The 15,157-nt window shown below is 37.6% G+C and overlaps 5 non-coding genes across 5 annotated transcripts; all 5 read left to right on the forward strand.

Moving 5' to 3' along the window:
- The first annotated feature begins 3,595 nt into the window (after positions 1–3,595).
- On the forward strand, positions 3,596–3,668 carry TRNAF-GAA (transfer RNA phenylalanine (anticodon GAA)). Its single transcript has one exon. It is a non-coding gene; the product is annotated as a tRNA-Phe (tRNA).
- A 1,675-nt stretch (positions 3,669–5,343) lies between these two features.
- On the forward strand, positions 5,344–5,416 carry TRNAF-GAA (transfer RNA phenylalanine (anticodon GAA)). The gene has a single exon. It is a non-coding gene; the product is annotated as a tRNA-Phe (tRNA).
- A 1,096-nt stretch (positions 5,417–6,512) lies between these two features.
- On the forward strand, positions 6,513–6,585 carry TRNAF-GAA (transfer RNA phenylalanine (anticodon GAA)). The gene has a single exon. It is a non-coding gene; the product is annotated as a tRNA-Phe (tRNA).
- Positions 6,586–11,164: 4,579 nt separating this feature from the next.
- On the forward strand, positions 11,165–11,237 carry TRNAF-GAA (transfer RNA phenylalanine (anticodon GAA)). The gene has a single exon. It is a non-coding gene; the product is annotated as a tRNA-Phe (tRNA).
- Positions 11,238–13,492: 2,255 nt separating this feature from the next.
- On the forward strand, positions 13,493–13,565 carry TRNAF-GAA (transfer RNA phenylalanine (anticodon GAA)). Its single transcript has one exon. It is a non-coding gene; the product is annotated as a tRNA-Phe (tRNA).
- Positions 13,566–15,157: the final 1,592 nt, after the last annotated feature.

Below are 15,157 nucleotides of genomic sequence, written 5' to 3' on the forward strand. Positions count from 1 at the left end.
ACATAACTGCGCATGCAGATAGAATGACCAGGGTCTGCATTTATCTTTAACAATTATCAAAAATACAACAGAAAGCTAAAATGGCCAGCTGGATGAAATAGCTCAGTTGGGAGAGTGTTAGATTGAAAATCTAAAAGTCCCTTGTTCAATGCTGGGTTTCGGAAAAGTCTGAGAGGTTTCTTGCTTCTCACAAAATATTTCTTGGTATCAGCTCAAGTTTTTCTTTCTTTATTTATCAAAATATTTGATCAATTGATCGACAACATGATCAATTCAACATAGAATTGTCTTTCTGTCCTCCTTCTAAATTTGCTTCCACCTCTCTTTCATTCAGCTTCGACTACAAATGTTTCCTATTTCATGCTTTTTTCTAAAGTAAACTCTTGTCTGCATCAGCTTTCACTTCTCCTTGAACAAAGTTGTCAGTATTGAGATGACATAGCTTACCTACTCAGGCGACATACGTCTGTGTAATACAGTGCTGGTCCACTCAGAGTTTTAAAAGAAAAACGACCTAACATTTATCCCAAAAACGCTACTCACCCATTTCACCAGTTAGCTGCTGAACAATGCAGGACACATTAAAACACAGCTCTAACCTCAGATTGAAAATCCAGGTTCTGCATCTCTGTTCTGGGATTGTTCAAAAAAAGAGGCTGAATACTATAGCTGCTGGCAGGCCGATATAGCTCAGTTGGGAGAGCGTTAGACTGAAGGTCTAAAGGTCCCTGGTTCGATCCCGGGTTTCGGCACATTTTGAACTTCTGCTTTGCATGCTGCAAAGACTATTTTGAGTCAACTCATATTGACTTTGTTTATAATGATCAAAACCTTTTATCAAGATAATCGACAATACAATTAATTCAACATATTATTTACTTTCTGTCTTTCTTTCAAACTTGCTTCCACCTCTCTTGTATTCAACTTTGCCTCCTTTATTTCCCAATTCTTCCTTTAATTGAAAGTAAAGCTTTGCCTGCATCAGCCTCCAGTTCCCCTTATACAAAACTGTTAGTAGTCAGATGACCTAGCTTGCCGACCCTCGCCATATAGGTCTGTGTTTCTGAGTATAAGTCCATTCATAGTTTACAAACATCATCTAACTAACTTGGCTCCTAAAAAGGAAATTCACCCATCAGACCAATTTAGCTACTGAATAATACTGGACAATTTAACACATAACTGCACAAGCAGATAGAGTGACCAGGTTCTGCATTTATCTTTAACAATTATAAAAAATACAACAGAAAGCCAAAATTGCCAGCTGGATGAAATGGCTCAGTTGGGAGAGCAGTAGACTGAAGATCTAAAGGTCCCTGGTTCAATCCCGGGTTTAGGCACATTTTGAACTTCTGCTTTGCATGCCACAAATGCTATTTGGAGTCAACTCATATTGACGTTGTTTATAATGATCAAAACCTTTTATCAAGCTGATCGATAAGACAACCATTTCAACACATTTTTTACATTCTGTCTTTCTGTCAAACTTGCTTCCACCTCTCTTGTATTCAACTTTACCTGCTTTATTTGCCAATTCTTCCTTTAATTGAAAGTAAAGCTTTGCCTGCATCAGCCTCGAGTTCCCCTTATACAAAACTGTTAGTAGTCAGATGACCTAGTTTGCCTACCCTCGCATATAGGTCTGTGTGTCTGAGTATCAGTCCATTCATAGTTTACAAACATCTTCTAACTAACTTGGCTCCTAAAAAGGAAATTCACCCATCAGACCAATTTAGCTGCTGAATAATATTGGACAAATTAACACATAACTGCACATGCAGATAGAATGACCAGGGTCTGCATTTATCTTTAACAATTATCAAAAATACAACAGAAAGCCAAAATGGCCAGCTGGATGAAATAGCTCAGTTGGGAGAGTGTTAGATTGAAAATCTAAAAGTCCCTTGTTCAATGCTGGGTTTCGGAAAAGTCTGAGAGGTTTCTTGCTTCTCACAAAATATTTCTTGGTATCAGCTCAAGTTTTTCTTTCTTTATTTATCAAAATATTTGATCAACTGATCGACAACATGATCAATTAAACATAGAATTGTCTTTCTGTCCTCCTTCTAAATTTGCTTCCACCTCTCTTGCATTCAGCTTCGACTACAAATGTTTCCTATTTCATGCTTTTTTCTAAAGTAAACTCTTGTCTGCATCAGCTTCCACTTCTCCTTGAACACAGATTTCAGTATTCAGATGACATAGCTTACCTACTCAGGCCAAATACCTCTGTGTAATATGGTGCTAGTCCATTCAGAGTAAAAAAAAAAGCTACCTAACCTGGATCCGAAAAATGCTATTTACCTATTGCACCCGTTAACTGATGAATGATACAGGACATCTTAAAACATAGCTCTAGCATGAGGTTGAGCATCTATTTTCTTGGGAAGTTTAAAGGAAAGGATGAAGACCCAAACTACCAGCAGGACGAAATAGCTCAGTTGGGAGAGCGTTAGACTGAAGATCTAAAGGTCCCTGGTTCAATCCCAGGTTTCGGCACAATTTCAACTTCTGCTTTTCATGTCACAAAAGCTGTTTGGAGTTAAATCAACGCTCTTCTTTATCAAAACCTTTTATCAATCTGATCAACAACACAATCAATTCAACATATTATTTACTTTCTGCCTTCCTTTCAAACTTGCTTCCACCTCTCTTGTATTCAACTATGCCTCATTTATTTGCAACTTCTTGCTTTATTTTAAAGTAAAGCTTTGCCTGCATCAGCCTCCAATTCCCCTTATACAAAACTGTCAGTAGTCAGATGACATAGCTTGTACACCCTGGCCATATAGGTCTGTGTTTCAGAGTATAAGTCAATTCAGAGTTTAGAAAAAAAAATTCTACCTACCTTGTCCCCTAAAAAGGATATTCACTCATCAGACCAAGTTACCTGCTGAATGATACTGGACACTTTAACACATCACTGTAAAGGAAAATAGAATGACCAGGTTCTGTATGTATCGTCTACAATTATTAATAATACATCAGGAGGCCACAGGGACTTGTTGGCTGAAATATCTCAGTTGGGAGCTCGTTAGACTGAAGAGCTTAAGGTACCTGATTCAATCCTGACTTTCAGCACAGTGCGAGGGGATCCTACATTCTTGCAAAATATTTCTTGAAATCAGCTCTAGTTTTTTTTTCTTCATTTCTCAAAATATTTTATCAACTGATCAACAACATGATAACTTCAACAAAAAGTTGTCTTTCTGTCCTCCTTCTAAACTTGCTTCCAACTCTCTTGCCATCAGCTTTGATGACGAATTTATCCCATTTTATACTTTTTTCAAAGTAAACTCTTGTCTGCATCAGCTTTCACTTCTCCTTGAACAAAGTTGTCAGTATTGAGATGACATAGCTTACCTACTCAGGCGACATACGTCTGTGTAATACAGTGCTGGTCCACTCAGAGTTTTAAAAGAAAAATGACCTAACATTTATCCCAAAAACGCTACTCACCCATTTCACCAGTTAGCTGCTGAACAATGCAGGACACATTAAAACACAGCTCTAACCTCAGATTGAAAATCCAGGTTCTGCAACTCTGTTCTGGGATTGTTCAAAAAAAGAGGCTGAATACTATAGCTGCTGGCAGGCCGAAATAGCTCAGTTGGGAGAGCGTTAGACTGAAGATCTAAAGGTCCCTGGTTCGATCCCGGGTTTCGGCACATTTTGAACTTCTGCTTTGCATGCCACAAAGACTATTTTGAGTCAACTCATATTGACTTTGTTTATAATGATCAAAACCTTTTATCAAGATAATCGACAATACAATTAATTCAACATATTATTTACTTTCTGTCTTTCTTTCAAACTTGCTTCCACCTCTCTTGTATTCAACTTTGCCTCCTTTATTTCCCAATTCTTCCTTTAATTGAAAGTAAAGCTTTGCCTGCATCAGCCTCCAGTTCCCCTTATACAAAACTGTTAGTAGTCAGATGACCTAGCTTGCCGACCCTCGTCATATAGGTCTGTGTTTCTGAGTATAAGTCCATTCATAGTTTACAAACATCATCTAACTAACTTGGCTCCTAAAAAGGAAATTCACCCATCAGACCAATTTAGCTACTGAATAATACTGGACAATTTAACACATAACTGCACATGCAGATAGAGTGACCAGGTTCTGCATTTATCTTTAACAATTATAAAAAATACAACAGAAAGCCGAAATTGCCAGCTGGATGAAATAGCTCAGTTGGGAGAGCAGTAGACTGAAGATCTAAAGGTCCCTGGTTCAATCCCGGGTTTAGGCACATTTTGAACTTCTGCTTTGCATGCCACAAATGCTATTTGGAGTCAACTCATATTGACGTTGTTTATAATGATCAAAACCTTTTATCAAGCTGATCGATAAGACAACCATTTCAACATATTTTTTACATTCTGTCTTTCTGTCAAACTTGCTTCCACCTCTCTTGTATTCAACTTTACCTGCTTTATTTGCCAATTCTTCCTTTAATTGAAAGTAAAGCTTTGCCTGCATCAGCCTCGAGTTCCCCTTATACAAAACTGTTAGTAGTCAGATGACCTAGTTTGCCTACCCTCGCCATATAGGTCTGTGTGTCTGAGTATAAGTCCATTCATAGTTTACAAACATCTTCTAACTAACTTGGCTCCTAAAAAGGAAATTCACCCATCAGACCAATTTAGCTGCTGAATAATATTGGACAATTTAACACATAACTGCACATGCAGATAGAATGACCAGGGTCTGCATTTATCTTTAACAATTATCAAAAATACAACAGAAAGCCAAAATGGCCAGCTGGATGAAATAGCTCAGTTGGGAGAGTGTTAGATTGAAAATCTAAAAGTCCCTTGTTCAATGCTGGGTTTCGGAAAAGTCTGAGGGGTTTCTTGCTTCTCACAAAGTATTTCTTGGTATCAGCTCAAGTTTTTCTTTCTTTATTTATCAAAATATTTGATCAACTGATCGACAACATGATCAATTCAACATAGAATTGTCTTTCTGTCCTCCTTCTAAATTTGCTTCCACCTCTCTTTCATTCAGCTTCGACTACAAATGTTTCCTATTTCATGCTTTTTTCTAAAGTAAACTCTTGTCTGCATCAGCTTCCACTTCTCCTTGAACACAGATTTCAGTATTCAGATGACATAGCTTACCTACTCAGGCCAAATACCTCTGTATAATATGGTGCTAGTCCATTCAGAGTAAAAAAAAAAGCTACCTAACCTGGATCCGAAAAATGCTATTTACCTATTGCACCCGTTAACTGATGAATGATACAGGACATCTTAAAACATAGCTCTAGCATGAGGTTGAGCATCTCTTTTCTTGGGAAGTTTAAAAGAAAGGATGAAGACCCAAACTACCAGCAGGCCGAAATAGCTCAGTTGGGAGAGCGTTAGACTGAAGATCTAAAGGTCCCTGGTTCAATCCCGGGTTTCGGCACAATTTCGACTTCTGCTTTTCATGTCACAAAAGCTGTTTGGAGTTAAATCAACGCTCTTCTTTATCAAAACCTTTTATCAATCTGATCAACAACACAATCAATTCAACATATTATTTACTTTCTGTCTTCCTTTCAAACTTGCTTCCACCTCTCTTGTATTCAACTATGCCTCATTTATTTGCAACTTCTTGCTTTATTTTAAAGTAAAGCTTTGCCTGCATCAGCCTCCAATTCCCCTTATACAAAACTGTCAGTAGTCAGATGACATAGCTTGTACACCCTGGCCATATAGGTCTGTGTTTCAGAGTATAAGTCAATTCAGAGTTTAGAAAAAAAAATTCTACCTACCTTGTCCCCTAAAAAGGATATTCACTCATCAGACCAAGTTACCTGCTGAATGATACTGGACACTTTAACACATAACTATAAATGAAAATAGAATGACCACGTTCTGTATGTATCGTCTACAATTATTAATAATACATCAGGAGGCCACAGGGACTTGTTGGCTGAAATATCTCAGTTGGGAGATCGTTAGACTGAAGAGCTTAAGGTACCTGATTCAATCCTGACTTTCAGCACAGTGCGAGGGGATCCTACATTCTTGCAAAATATTTCTTGAAATCAGCTCTAGTTTTTTTTTCTTTATTTCTCAAAATATTTTATCAACTGATCAACAACATGATAACTTCAACAAAAAGTTGTCTTTCTGTCCTCCTTCTAAACTTGCTTCCACCTCTCTTGCCATCAGCTTTGATGACGAATTTATCCCATTGTATACTTTTTTCAAAGTAAACTCTTGTCTGCATCAGCTTTCACTTCTCCTTGAACAAAGTTGTCAGTATTGAGATGACATAGCTTACCTACTCAGGCGACATACGTCTGTGTAATACAGTGCTGGTCCACTCAGAGTTTTAAAAGAAAAACAACCTAACATTTATCCCAAAAACGCTACTCACCCATTTCACCAGTTAGCTGCTGAACAATGCAGGACACATTAAAACACAGCTCTAACCTCAGATTGAAAATCCAGGTTCTGCATCTCTGTTCTGGGATTGTTCAAAAAAAGAGGCTGAATACTATAGCTGCTGGCAGGCCGATATAGCTCAGTTGGGAGAGCGTTAGACTGAAGATCTAAAGGTCCCTGGTTCGATCCCGGGTTTCGGCACATTTTGAACTTCTGCTTTGCATGCTGCAAAGACTATTTTGAGTCAACTCATATTGACTTTGTTTATAATGATCAAAACCTTTGATCAAGATAATCGACAATACAATTAATTCAACATATTATTTACTTTCTGTCTTTCTTTCAAACTTGCTTCCACCTCTCTTGTATTCAACTTTGCCTCCTTTATTTCCCAATTCTTCCTTTAATTGAAAGTAAAGCTTTGCCTGCATCAGCCTCCAGTTCCCCTTATACAAAACTGTTAGTAGTCAGATGACCTAGCTTGCCGACCCTCGCCATATAGGTCTGTGTTTCTGAGTATAAGTCCATTCATAGTTTACAAACATCATCTAACTAACTTGGCTCCTAAAAAGGAAATTCACCCATCAGACCAATTTAGCTACTGAATAATACTGGACAATTTAACACATAACTGCACATGCAGATAGAGTGACCAGGTTCTGCATTTATCTTTAACAATTATAAAAAATACAACAGAAAGCCAAAATTGCCAGCTGGATGAAATAGCTCAGTTGGGAGAGCAGTAGACTGAAGATCTAAAGGTCCCTGGTTCAATCCCGGGTTTTGCACATTTTGAACTTCTGCTTTGCATGCCACAAATGCTATTTGGAGTCAACTCATATTCACGTTGTTTATAATGATCAAAACCTTTTATCAAGCTGATCGATAAGACAACCATTTCAACATATTTTTTACATTCTGTCTTTCTGTCAAACTTGCTTCCACCTCTCTTGTATTCAACTTTACCTGCTTTATTTGCCAATTCTTCCTTTAATTGAAAGTAAAGCTTTGCCTGCATCAGCCTCGAGTTCCCCTTATACAAAACTGTTAGTAGTCAGATGACCTAGTTTGCCTACCCTCGCCATATAGGTCTGTGTGTCTGAGTATAAGTCCATTCATAGTTTACAAACATCTTCTAACTAACTTGGCTCCTAAAAAGGAAATTCACCCATCAGACCAATTTAGCTGCTGAATAATATTGGACAAATTAACACATAACTGCACATGCAGATAGAATGACCAGGGTCTGCATTTATCTTTAACAATTATCAAAAATACAACAGAAAGCCAAAATGGCCAGCTGGATGAAATAGCTCAGTTGGGAGAGTGTTAGATTGAAAATCTAAAAGTCCCTTGTTCAATGCTGGGTTTCGGAAAAGTCTGAGGGGTTTCTTGCTTGTCACAAAATATTTCTTGGTATCAGCTCAAGTTTTTCTTTCTTTATTTATCAAAATATTTGATCAACTGATCGACAACATGATCAATTAAACATAGAATTGTCTTTCTGTCCTCCTTCTAAATTTGCTTCCACCTCTCTTGCATTCAGCTTCGACTACAAATGTTTCCTATTTCATGCTTTTTTCTAAAGTAAACTCTTGTCTGCATCAGCTTCCACTTCTCCTTGAACACAGATTTCAGTATTCAGATGACATAGCTTACCTACTCAGGCCAAATACCTCTGTGTAATATGGTGCTAGTCCATTCAGAGTAAAAAAAAAAGCTACCTAACCTGGATCCGAAAAATGCTATTTACCTATTGCACCCGTTAACTGATGAATGATACAGGACATCTTAAAACATAGCTCTAGCATGAGGTTGAGCATCTCTTTTCTTGGGAAGTTTAAAAGAAAGGATGAAGACCCAAACTACCAGCAGGCCGAAATAGCTCAGTTGGGAGAGCGTTAGACTGAAGATCTAAAGGTCACTGGTTCAATCCCGGGTTTCGGCACAATTTCAACTTCTGCTTTTCATGTCACAAAAGCTGTTTGGAGTTAAATCAACGCTCTTCTTTATCAAAACCTTTTATCAATCTGATCAACAACACAATCAATTCAACATATTATTTACTTTCTGTCTTCCTTTCAAACTTGCTTCCACCTCTCTTGTATTCAACTATGCCTCATTTATTTGCAACTTCTTGCTTTATTTTAAAGTAAAGCTTTGCCTGCATCAGCCTCCAATTCCCCTTATACAAAACTGTCAGTAGTCAGATGACATAGCTTGTACACCCTGGCCATATAGGTCTGTGTTTCAGAGTATAAGTCAATTCAGAGTTTAGAAAAAAAAATTATACCTACCTTGTCCCCTAAAAAGGATATTCACTCATCAGACCAAGTTACCTGCTGAATGATACTGGACACTTTAACACATAACTATAAACGAAAATAGAATGACCAGGTTCTGTATGTATCGTCTACAATTATTAATAATACATCAGGAGGCCACAGGGACTTGTTGGCTGAAATATCTCAGTTGGGAGATCGTTAGACTGAAGAGATTAAGGTACCTGATTCAATCCTGACTTTCAGCACAGTGCGAGGGGATCCTACATTCTTGCAAAATATTTCTTGAAATCAGCTCTAGTTTTTTTTTCTTTAGTTCTCAAAATATTTTATCAACTGATCAACAACATGATAACTTCAACAAAAAGTTGTCTTTCTGTCCTCCTTCTAAACTTGCTTCCACCTCTCTTGCCATCAGCTTTGATGACGAATTTATCCCATTGTATACTTTTTTCAAAGTAAACTCTTGTCTGCATCAGCTTTCACTTCTCCTTGAACAAAGTTGTCAGTATTGAGATGACATAGCTTACCTACTCAGGCGACATACGTCTGTGTAATACAGTGCTGGTCCACTCAGAGTTTTAAAAGAAAAACGACCTAACATTTATCCCAAAAACGCTACTCACCCATTTCACCAGTTAGCTGCTGAACAATGCAGGACACATTAAAACACAGCTCTAACCTCAGATTGAAAATCCAGGTTCTGCATCTCTGTTCTGGGATTGTTCAAAAAAAGAGGCTGAATACTATAGCTGCTGGCAGGCCGATATAGCTCAGTTGGGAGAGCGTTAGACGGAAGATCTAAAGGTCCCTTGTTCGATCCCGGGTTTCGGCACATTTTGAACTTCTGCTTTGCATGCTGCAAAGACTATTTTGAGTCAACTCATATTGACTTTGTTTATAATGATCAAAACCTTTTATCAAGATAATCGACAATACAATTAATTCAACATATTATTTACTTTCTGTCTTTCTTTCAAACTTGCTTCCACCTCTCTTGTATTCAACTTTGCCTCCTTTATTTCCCAATTCTTACTTTAATTGAAAGTAAAGCTTTGCCTGCATCAGCCTCCAGTTCCCCTTATACAAAACTGTTAGTAGCCAGATGACCTAGCTTGCCGACCCTCGCCATATAGGTCTGTGTTTCTGAGTATAAGTCCATTCATAGTTTACAAACATCATCTAACTAACTTGGCTCCTAAAAAGGAAATTCACCCATCAGACCAATTTAGCTACTGAATAATACTGGACAATTTAACACATAACTGCACATGCAGATAGAGTGACCAGGTTCTGCATTTATCTTTAACAATTATAAAAAATACAACAGAAAGCCAAAATTGCCAGCTGGATGAAATAGCTCAGTTGGGAGAGCAGTAGACTGAAGATCTAAAGGTCCCTGGTTCAATCCCGGGTTTTGCACATTTTGAACTTCTGCTTTGCATGCCACAAATGCTATTTGGAGTCAACTCATATTGACGTTGTTTATAATGATCAAAACCTTTTATCAAGCTGATCGATAAGACAACCATTTCAACATATTTTTTACATTCTGTCTTTCTGTCAAACTTGCTTCCACCTCTCTTGTATTCAACTTTACCTGCTTTATTTGCCAATTCTTCCTTTAATTGAAAGTAAAGCTTTGCCTGCATCAGCCTCGAGTTCCCCTTATACAAAACTGTTAGTAGTCAGATGACCTAGTTTGCCTACCCTCGCCATATAGGTCTGTGTGTCTGAGTATAAGTCCATTCATAGTTTACAAACATCTTCTAACTAACTTGGCTCCTAAAAAGGAAATTCACCCATCAGACCAATTTAGCTGCTGAATAATATTGGACAAATTAACACATAACTGCACATGCAGATAGAATGACCAGGGTCTGCATTTATCTTTAACAATTATCAAAAATACAACAGAAAGCCAAAATGGCCAGCTGGATGAAATAGCTCAGTTGGGAGAGTGTTAGATTGAAAATCTAAAAGTCCCTTGTTCAATGCTGGGTTTCGGAAAAGTCTGAGAGGTTTCTTGCTTGTCACAAAATATTTCTTGGTATCAGCTCAAGTTTTTCTTTCTTTATTTATCAAAATATTTGATCAACTGATCGACAACATGATCAATTAAACATAGAATTGTCTTTCTGTCCTCCTTCTAAATTTGCTTCCACCTCTCTTGCATTCAGCTTCGACTACAAATGTTTCCTATTTCATGCTTTTTTCTAAAGTAAACTCTTGTCTGCATCAGCTTCCACTTCTCCTTGAACACAGATTTCAGTATTCAGATGACATAGCTTACCTACTCAGGCCAAATACCTCTGTGTAATATGGTGCTAGTCCATTCAGAGTAAAAAAAAAAGCTACCTAACCTGGATCCGAAAAATGCTATTTACCTATTGCACCTGTTAACTGATGAATGATACAGGACATCTTAAAACATAGCTCTAGCATGAGGTTGAGCATCTCTTTTCTTGGGAAGTTTAAAAGAAAGGATGAAGACCCAGGCCGAAATAGCTCAGTTGGGAGAGCGTTAGACTGAAGATCTAAAGGTCCCTGGTTCGATCCCGGGTTTCGGCACATTTTGAACTTCTGCTTTGCATGCCAAAAAGACTATTTTGAGTCAACTCATATTGACTTTGTTTATAATGATCAAAACCTTTTAACAAGATAATCGACAATACAATTAATTCAACATATTATTTACTTTCTGTCTTTCTTTCAAACTTGCTTCCACCTCTCTTGTATTCAACTTTGCCTCCTTTATTTCCCAATTCTTCCTTTAATTGAAAGTAAAGCTTTGCCTGCATCAGCCTCCAGTTCCCCTTATACAAAACTGTTAGTAGTCAGATGACCTAGTTTGCCTACCCTCGCATATAGGTCTGTGTGTCTGAGTATCAGTCCATTCATAGTTTACAAACATCTTCTAACTAACTTGGCTCCTAAAAAGGAAATTCACCCATCAGACCAATTTAGCTGCTGAATAATATTGGACAAATTAACACATAACTGCACATGCAGATAGAATGACCAGGGTCTGCATTTATCTTTAACAATTATCAAAAATACAACAGAAAGCCAAAATGGCCAGCTGGATGAAATAGCTCAGTTGGGAGAGTGTTAGATTGAAAATCTAAAAGTCCCTTGTTCAATGCTGGGTTTCGGAAAAGTCTGAGAGGTTTCTTGCTTCTCACAAAATATTTCTTGGTATCAGCTCAAGTTTTTCTTTCTTTATTTATCAAAATATTTGATCAACTGATCGACAACATGATCAATTAAACATAGAATTGTCTTTCTGTCCTCCTTCTAAATTTGCTTCCACCTCTCTTGCATTCAGCTTCGACTACAAATGTTTCCTATTTCATGCTTTTTTCTAAAGTAAACTCTTGTCTGCATCAGCTTCCACTTCTCCTTGAACACAGATTTCAGTATTCAGATGACATAGCTTACCTACTCAGGCCAAATACCTCTGTGTAATATGGTGCTAGTCCATTCAGAGTAAAAAAAAAAGCTACCTAACCTGGATCCGAAAAATGCTATTTACCTATTGCACCCGTTAACTGATGAATGATACAGGACATCTTAAAACATAGCTCTAGCATGAGGTTGAGCATCTATTTTCTTGGGAAGTTTAAAGGAAAGGATGAAGACCCAAACTACCAGCAGGACGAAATAGCTCAGTTGGGAGAGCGTTAGACTGAAGATCTAAAGGTCCCTGGTTCAATCCCAGGTTTCGGCACAATTTCAACTTCTGCTTTTCATGTCACAAAAGCTGTTTGGAGTTAAATCAACGCTCTTCTTTATCAAAACCTTTTATCAATCTGATCAACAACACAATCAATTCAACATATTATTTACTTTCTGCCTTCCTTTCAAACTTGCTTCCACCTCTCTTGTATTCAACTATGCCTCATTTATTTGCAACTTCTTGCTTTATTTTAAAGTAAAGCTTTGCCTGCATCAGCCTCCAATTCCCCTTATACAAAACTGTCAGTAGTCAGATGACATAGCTTGTACACCCTGGCCATATAGGTCTGTGTTTCAGAGTATAAGTCAATTCAGAGTTTAGAAAAAAAAATTCTACCTACCTTGTCCCCTAAAAAGGATATTCACTCATCAGACCAAGTTACCTGCTGAATGATACTGGACACTTTAACACATCACTGTAAAGGAAAATAGAATGACCAGGTTCTGTATGTATCGTCTACAATTATTAATAATACATCAGGAGGCCACAGGGACTTGTTGGCTGAAATATCTCAGTTGGGAGCTCGTTAGACTGAAGAGCTTAAGGTACCTGATTCAATCCTGACTTTCAGCACAGTGCGAGGGGATCCTACATTCTTGCAAAATATTTCTTGAAATCAGCTCTAGTTTTTTTTTCTTCATTTCTCAAAATATTTTATCAACTGATCAACAACATGATAACTTCAACAAAAAGTTGTCTTTCTGTCCTCCTTCTAAACTTGCTTCCAACTCTCTTGCCATCAGCTTTGATGACGAATTTATCCCATTTTATACTTTTTTCAAAGTAAACTCTTGTCTGCATCAGCTTTCACTTCTCCTTGAACAAAGTTGTCAGTATTGAGATGACATAGCTTACCTACTCAGGCGACATACGTCTGTGTAATACAGTGCTGGTCCACTCAGAGTTTTAAAAGAAAAATGACCTAACATTTATCCCAAAAACGCTACTCACCCATTTCACCAGTTAGCTGCTGAACAATGCAGGACACATTAAAACACAGCTCTAACCTCAGATTGAAAATCCAGGTTCTGCAACTCTGTTCTGGGATTGTTCAAAAAAAGAGGCTGAATACTATAGCTGCTGGCAGGCCGAAATAGCTCAGTTGGGAGAGCGTTAGACTGAAGATCTAAAGGTCCCTGGTTCGATCCCGGGTTTCGGCACATTTTGAACTTCTGCTTTGCATGCCACAAAGACTATTTTGAGTCAACTCATATTGACTTTGTTTATAATGATCAAAACCTTTTATCAAGATAATCGACAATACAATTAATTCAACATATTATTTACTTTCTGTCTTTCTTTCAAACTTGCTTCCACCTCTCTTGTATTCAACTTTGCCTCCTTTATTTCCCAATTCTTCCTTTAATTGAAAGTAAAGCTTTGCCTGCATCAGCCTCCAGTTCCCCTTATACAAAACTGTTAGTAGTCAGATGACCTAGCTTGCCGACCCTCGTCATATAGGTCTGTGTTTCTGAGTATAAGTCCATTCATAGTTTACAAACATCATCTAACTAACTTGGCTCCTAAAAAGGAAATTCACCCATCAGACCAATTTAGCTACTGAATAATACTGGACAATTTAACACATAACTGCACATGCAGATAGAGTGACCAGGTTCTGCATTTATCTTTAACAATTATAAAAAATACAACAGAAAGCCGAAATTGCCAGCTGGATGAAATAGCTCAGTTGGGAGAGCAGTAGACTGAAGATCTAAAGGTCCCTGGTTCAATCCCGGGTTTAGGCACATTTTGAACTTCTGCTTTGCATGCCACAAATGCTATTTGGAGTCAACTCATATTGACGTTGTTTATAATGATCAAAACCTTTTATCAAGCTGATCGATAAGACAACCATTTCAACATATTTTTTACATTCTGTCTTTCTGTCAAACTTGCTTCCACCTCTCTTGTATTCAACTTTACCTGCTTTATTTGCCAATTCTTCCTTTAATTGAAAGTAAAGCTTTGCCTGCATCAGCCTCGAGTTCCCCTTATACAAAACTGTTAGTAGTCAGATGACCTAGTTTGCCTACCCTCGCCATATAGGTCTGTGTGTCTGAGTATAAGTCCATTCATAGTTTACAAACATCTTCTAACTAACTTGGCTCCTAAAAAGGAAATTCACCCATCAGACCAATTTAGCTGCTGAATAATATTGGACAATTTAACACATAACTGCACATGCAGATAGAATGACCAGGGTCTGCATTTATCTTTAACAATTATCAAAAATACAACAGAAAGCCAAAATGGCCAGCTGGATGAAATAGCTCAGTTGGGAGAGTGTTAGATTGAAAATCTAAAAGTCCCTTGTTCAATGCTGGGTTTCGGAAAAGTCTGAGGGGTTTCTTGCTTCTCACAAAGTATTTCTTGGTATCAGCTCAAGTTTTTCTTTCTTTATTTATCAAAATATTTGATCAACTGATCGACAACATGATCAATTCAACATAGAATTGTCTTTCTGTCCTCCTTCTAAATTTGCTTCCACCTCTCTTTCATTCAGCTTCGACTACAAATGTTTCCTATTTCATGCTTTTTTCTAAAGTAAACTCTTGTCTGCATCAGCTTCCACTTCTCCTTGAACACAGATTTCAGTATTCAGATGACATAGCTTACCTACTCAGGCCAAATACCTCTGTATAATATGGTGCTAGTCCATTCAGAGTAAAAAAAAAAGCTACCTAACCTGGATCCGAAAAATGCTATTTACCTATTGCACCCGTTAACTGATGAATGATACAGGACATCT

This window comes from Triturus cristatus, chromosome 8, assembly GCF_964204655.1.
Source record: "Triturus cristatus chromosome 8, aTriCri1.1, whole genome shotgun sequence".
Lineage (NCBI taxonomy): Eukaryota > Metazoa > Chordata > Amphibia > Caudata > Salamandridae > Triturus > Triturus cristatus.